Source organism: Entelurus aequoreus, linkage group LG15, assembly GCF_033978785.1.
Source record: "Entelurus aequoreus isolate RoL-2023_Sb linkage group LG15, RoL_Eaeq_v1.1, whole genome shotgun sequence".
NCBI classification, from domain to species: Eukaryota; Metazoa; Chordata; class Actinopteri; order Syngnathiformes; family Syngnathidae; genus Entelurus; species Entelurus aequoreus.
The window spans coordinates 56,190,856-56,196,855 of record NC_084745.1 but is presented as its reverse complement, the minus strand read 5'-3'; the positions used below and the strand labels follow the sequence as shown (position 1 = coordinate 56,196,855).

The following is a 6,000-nucleotide window of genomic DNA, read 5'->3' as shown; positions in this document are numbered from 1 at the left end:
TAAAACTTTATGAAATACATGAAGAACTAACATGAAAAACATCATGAAAACATGAAAAACTGTATGAAAACGTGATAAAACTTTATGAAATACATGAAGAACTAACATGAAAAACATCATGAAAACATGAAAAACTGTATGAAAACGTGATAAAACTTTATGAAATACATGAAGGACTAACATGAAAAACATGAAAAGTATTTGTTGAAACCCTAATCCTCAAGTTTGGTTCCGGAAACCCAAAAAATAAGTTATTTTTTTTATTTTCAAGACTTCAATCTTTAGATCAACTTCAGATATGTTGATATCATTTTTTTAAGCTCGTTTTGTTCAAGAAAATCCTGTTTTTTATGGCAAACCCACAAAATATGCAACACTTTCCCCCCAAAAGTAGTAAATAATCGGAGCCTTAAATATGTCAATCATTCATAACAACGTTGATTTTGATTCATTATTATTTTCTGAGCAACGAGTTTAAAAAAATCCCACGAAAAATAAATTCCAATCATTAAAAAGTACAAAATAACTCATACATTTTTTTTTTTTTTTACTTTTAACTTTTTAAGTTATTAATATTTGTTATATTTTTTTATTTGTTTGTTTCATGCCATTTTTGTCCTAGAAAGTTGAGTTTTTCTATGTCATACACCACAAAATATGATTTTCTGAGCAATGACAGTTTAAAAAAATCCCATGAAAAATAAGTCCTACTTTATTTACAATTACATTTCTAGATCAAATCCAGATCGTTTTTCTTATTTATGTGTTTTATTTTTTACGTGTTTGTTTTATGCTTTTTTTGTCATATAACTTGTCGTTTTTTTATGGCAAACACACAACAACAACGCAATCTTTTTTCAAAGTGTAATATTTGATGTGAGCCTTAAATATGTCAATCATTCACAACAACATTGATTTTGATTCATTATTATGTTTTGAGTAAAGACAGTTCAAGAAAAAAAACATCTATTATTAGAGTCGACATTGCAACTTTTTCTCCTCACGTTTTTGCTCTTTTATTCCACTTTTTTGGTGACAATATTATTGGAATCACAACAGATCTCAATGTTGGTATCAACTTTGATCCAAAACCCCCCAGCAGCCTGCAGGAAGTGACTATTAAACCCCGAGTGTGGATGTCAAGTGTCTCTTGCTCCATCGAGTGTGATATCGACACTGCAGCACCACCTGTGTCTTTGTGTGCGTCTGCAGCCTTTTGTCCCTGTCCTTCATCCAGCCCATGACGTGACGACCATGTGCGTGGAAACGTCAATAAAGATTGCGCAAATAAACACAATAATCCACGTGTCTGGGCACTGATTAGGACCATGCATATCCTCCGGTGTCACCCGCAGGAGGCCGGCCGAAAAAGGGGCACCACGAGCGGGGAGGAGCCGCCGGGCACACCGCTGGAAAGCTGGGTTAAAAAATGCACGTGTCGCGGGAACACGAAGGTCGTGGACTTGATGCCGTGAAACATTTCCACACTCCAAACCGTTTTTTGTTTGGCGTGGCGGGGATTTTTTTTGGACAAAGCACGCAGGTTGATTGATATCAACAAGATCGACACGCAACCAAGTGACAAAGAATGGCGACAAGAAAGAAGCTTAGACTGACCTGAAAAAGTCCAACGTTGTTTTGTTTGAGGAGCTGAGAGATGTTTTCCCTGCCGACTCAGTATCGACAATCCGCAGCTTCCATCAGCATTGTCCTTCTGCGGGGTGGGCGGGGTCATCCCAACATCGAAACGCCGATACCGAGGTGGTGTCTGATATGTGTGCCTGTTTATTTCCACCATAGTCATACTTCATATTGCAACACAATCTAAAATATTATTTTTTTATTTACCTCCTATTGAGTTTTATGTGTATTACTATTCAAATTAAATCATTACAGAATTTTAACACATTCGCGTAACAAAAGTATTGGTGGACCTGTATTTAACGGTATCAGGTTGACAACAAAATGTGCAGTATCGCCGTGCCTCGATAACAACGCAACTTGATTGGCTCGATCACTTCCGCCTTGCGTGAGGGCGGGAAGTGTTTGTCCGGAACCCGGAAGTGGTACGGCGTTTTATTTTTAATTTAAAATTTAAAGCAAATTATGTTACAAAAACAACAAAACGCGCACAAACTAAGACAGTTAATGAAAAAAATGTATACGTATCGCAATAAAAAATACAAGTTATGTACGTTTGTAAAAGGTGTTGATAAAGTTGTAAAGAACAAATACTTTGTGTTTAGTAACTCCATAAATGAGCTTAAATGATCGATTTAAACATAAAAAAAGAGATGATTTATGTATTTGAAAAAGTTTCTTCTAAATTGTAATTTCCATATACAAAACTTACCTTTGTAACAGTCAAGCGTTTGCAAATATTTTATAAAGTCAGAGGTTGATGTTTCTAAACATTTTTCATTATAAAATGGAATAAAAATTTTATCAAATATAGTTTTGAAAATGTTTTGCAAAATTGGTACAACATCTAATGAATTACCACCAGAAGCATTATATTTATTTGTAGGAATTGTCAAAAACTAAGGAAATGATAGAACAACATTACAGTTCATCCATTTTGATAGTTTTCATTTTCAAATCATAACAAAATATATGGATTTTGTTTGTTTTTTTTCCCTTTAGGGCTCCCGGGGACCATAAAGGGTCTAAGTCATTAAAATTTTAAAAACAAGTCCAATATTTTTTTTATTTAATGCTTACAGTAAATCTCTACAGTAAATTATTAAAAAAATTAAAATTAACAAAAATATTTTATGCCTTTTCTGTCAAGACAACTTAGTTTTTTATAATAAAAGGGAAATATGCAGTATTTCCCCCACTGCCCAAAACATTCAGAAAGCAATGTTTGATGGGAAGTAATTAGAGCCTTAAAAAGATAAATAATGCAGGACACCATTGATTTTAATTCATTGTTATTTTTGAGTAATCACAGTGAAAAGATAAATAAAATCCCATTAAATATATTTAGGATCCAAAAGGTGCCCCACTCATAAAGTGATACATTTGTATTAGTTTTTTTTTACTTTCAACACTTAAGTTACGAGATCAACTTCAGATATATTTGTCCATTTTATGTTTAAACTATTATTTTGTTTGTTTTATGCTCTTTTGTCAAAGAAAACGTTGATGTTTTTGTATGGCAACCACACAATATATGCAATATTTTCCACATAAAACATTTTAAAGTGAAATATTTTAAATAATTGGAGCCTTGAATAGGTCAATAATTCATTATAACATTGATTTTTTTTTTTTTTTTTTAAGCAATGGCGAAAAAAGAAAAAGAAAGATAGACAAAAGCAAAAAAACAGCCTGCATGGCAGCTTTGTGTCAACATTGCAACTTTTTCTAGTTAGATTTCACCTCATTCCACTTTATTTCATGTTTATTTTTGCAATAGCATTTCCAGAATGTGTGGCGGGCCGCTAAACAATTAGCTGCAGGCCGCAAATGGCCCCCGGGCCGCACTTTGGACACCCCTGATCTAGAGCTACTATGACTACACTTTTAAATGTCATTTTATATTCAGGAATGGGAATTGGGAAGAAAAAATAATAATAATAAAAAATAAAGTTTGAAATTTAATTTTGAAACACAAACGTGACAAAAAGCAATACTTCGATGTCATAGAAATGTTATATTTTCAAATACACAAAATAATATTTAGCCGAAATAATGATGTTTCTCATATTCCGACACTGCAGTCTTAACTTTATAACTTCCAGTTCCAGACTAAAAAACAACATATTTTTAGGACATTTATTTAGTTTTTGCTGACTGATTTTTATTTTGGTTACACAAAATGACAATTAAATCGATTAAAAAAAAAAAAAATTAAACTAGTTGTTGCTCTTCCGACACGGACAAAAAAGAAACCTTAGTTCTTCGATTTTATTGTTTGTATTTCAAAATGAAAATCAACTAAAGAAAACTTTTTTTTTTCTTTTTCTAAACAATATTCCAAATAGACAATTGTTTTGTTTCATGAAAACAAAATCCACTGACCAAAACTTACCCCGACGGACAAATGAAGTGTTTGAGGGGGGGAAAATAGGTGCCGAAACACTGATTGGACACGTTGGTCAGCTGACGATGGGGTTTGTTGTACTGCACACTACATGTTTGTAGTAGTTCGGACTAGTTTAATAGTACTTCCTTCATTTCGAGGTAAAGGTGACATTTTTCAAAAATATATATACAATTAAAAGGCAGTTTTGTCCTCTTTCTAGAACATGCTCATCTTTTCTATGCCAAGGCACATATATTATATATTTACTTATTGTGTAGTACAGGGGTCGGCAACCCAAAATGTTGAAAGAGCCATATTGGGACCAAAAATACAAAAACAAATCTGTCTGGAGCCGCAAACAATTAAAAGCCATATTACATACAGATTGTGTGTCTCGCTGTGTCATGAGATATCAATTGAATTAAGAGGACTTAAAAGAAACTAAATGAGCTCAAATATAGCTACAAATGAGGCATAATGATGCAATATGTACATATAGCTAGCCTAAATAGCATGTTAGCATCGATTAGCTTGCAGTCATTCAGTGACCAAATATGTCTGATTAGCACTCCACACGAGTCAATAACATCAACAAAACTCACCTTTGTGCACTCATGTACAACGTTAAAAGTTTGGTGGACAAAATGAGACAGAAAAAGAAGTGGGATAAAACACGTCCTGGAAAGTCGGAGAAAGCTATGCATGTAAACAAGCTAAGGTGAGTTCAAGGACCGCCAAAATGAGTAGGACAAAACGGCGCTCGCCAAATACTCGAATCAGTGAAGCATGTTTAATATAAACAGTGTGCTTTATAACAATTAGGGAGGTTTGTGTCATGTTTGTCCTCCTACAGAAACCATATTAGAACAAAAAATGTATTTTTTCCCGCTCATCTTTTTCCATTTTTCATACATTTTTGAAAAAGCTCCAGAGAACCACTAGGACGGCGCCAAAGAGCCGCGGGTTGCCGACCCCTGGTGTAGTAGGATCAACGTGTGGCTGCTGCCATCTGCTGGACGAGGGTGGAATTGCACTGCCTATCACTTGTAATTGTCTAACCAATTAAGGGAAGGTGGGTGCTTTCCAAGGGAATGTTGGAGTAAAAACTAATGTGTACTTGATGTACTTTGACATGGAAGTTGACGTCTTCTTCTGCTGGTCGTGGACATGTTCTTCCCCACAAACACTTGACTCTCAAAGTGTTTTTCAAAAGTACAATATACCCCAAATTGAAGTGTTTTTCCACAGGAGTACTTTATGGCCTGCTGACAGTTGTGTTGGAGAAGAATCAGGGGTGTCCAAAGTGTGGCCCGCGGCATATTCTAAAAATAAATGATTAAAAAAAAAAAAAAACTGTAATAAAAGAGCAAACAGGTGCAATCTAACAAGAAAAAGTTGCAATGTTTACTCTAATGACACAAAGCTGCCTTGTAGGCTGCTTTTTTCTTCTTCTTTAAAACTGTCACTGGTCCAAAAATGATGAATCAAAATCAATGTTATGAACTATTCAATGTTGCAATTCCTTCACATCAAATATTACACTTTGAAATATTATTTTGGGGAAAAAATGTCATTTTTTCTGGTTGCCATTTTAAAAACCAAAGTTTTCTAAGACAAAAAGGGCCTAAAAAAAAAGCAATTAATGGATAGATCTTAAGGGCATCTAGAGATTTGATCGTTGAAAGTAAAAAATAAAATAAAAATTTTATTTTTATGAGTAGGCGCTCTTTTGGATCACCGATCATTTTAGTTGGATTTTTTGTCTTTGGTCAAAAAATAATAATGAATCAAAATGTTATGAATGATTGACATATTTAGGGCTCTAATTACTTCACATCAAATATTACACTTTGAAAATATTGCAAAGTTTATGTTTGCTGTAAAAAAAACTAGTAAAAATCGATGGATAAATCTAAAAGTGGATTTAAAGACTTGAGCGTTGAAAATAAAAAAATAAAAAAGTACGTTAA

At 33.6% G+C, this 6,000-nt stretch overlaps 2 protein-coding genes across 8 annotated transcripts in view; both read right to left on the bottom strand.

Moving 5' to 3' along the window:
- Positions 1–1,763, bottom strand: part of LOC133630278 (rho GTPase-activating protein 12-like) — a 114,370-nt gene extending 112,607 nt beyond the window's left edge. For all 7 annotated transcript variants that reach the window (XM_062021771.1, XM_062021772.1, XM_062021774.1 and 4 more), the window contains exon 1: positions 1,618–1,763. The gene's annotated coding sequence lies outside the window, so the exon portion shown is untranslated. The remainder of the gene's footprint in view (positions 1–1,617) is intronic.
- Positions 1,764–4,846: 3,083 nt separating this feature from the next.
- Positions 4,847–6,000, bottom strand: part of LOC133630277 (U2 snRNP-associated SURP motif-containing protein-like) — a 40,629-nt gene continuing 39,475 nt past the window's right edge. Inside the window, exon 27 of the mRNA XM_062021767.1 lies at positions 4,847–5,352. The gene's annotated coding sequence lies outside the window, so the exon portion shown is untranslated. The remainder of the gene's footprint in view (positions 5,353–6,000) is intronic.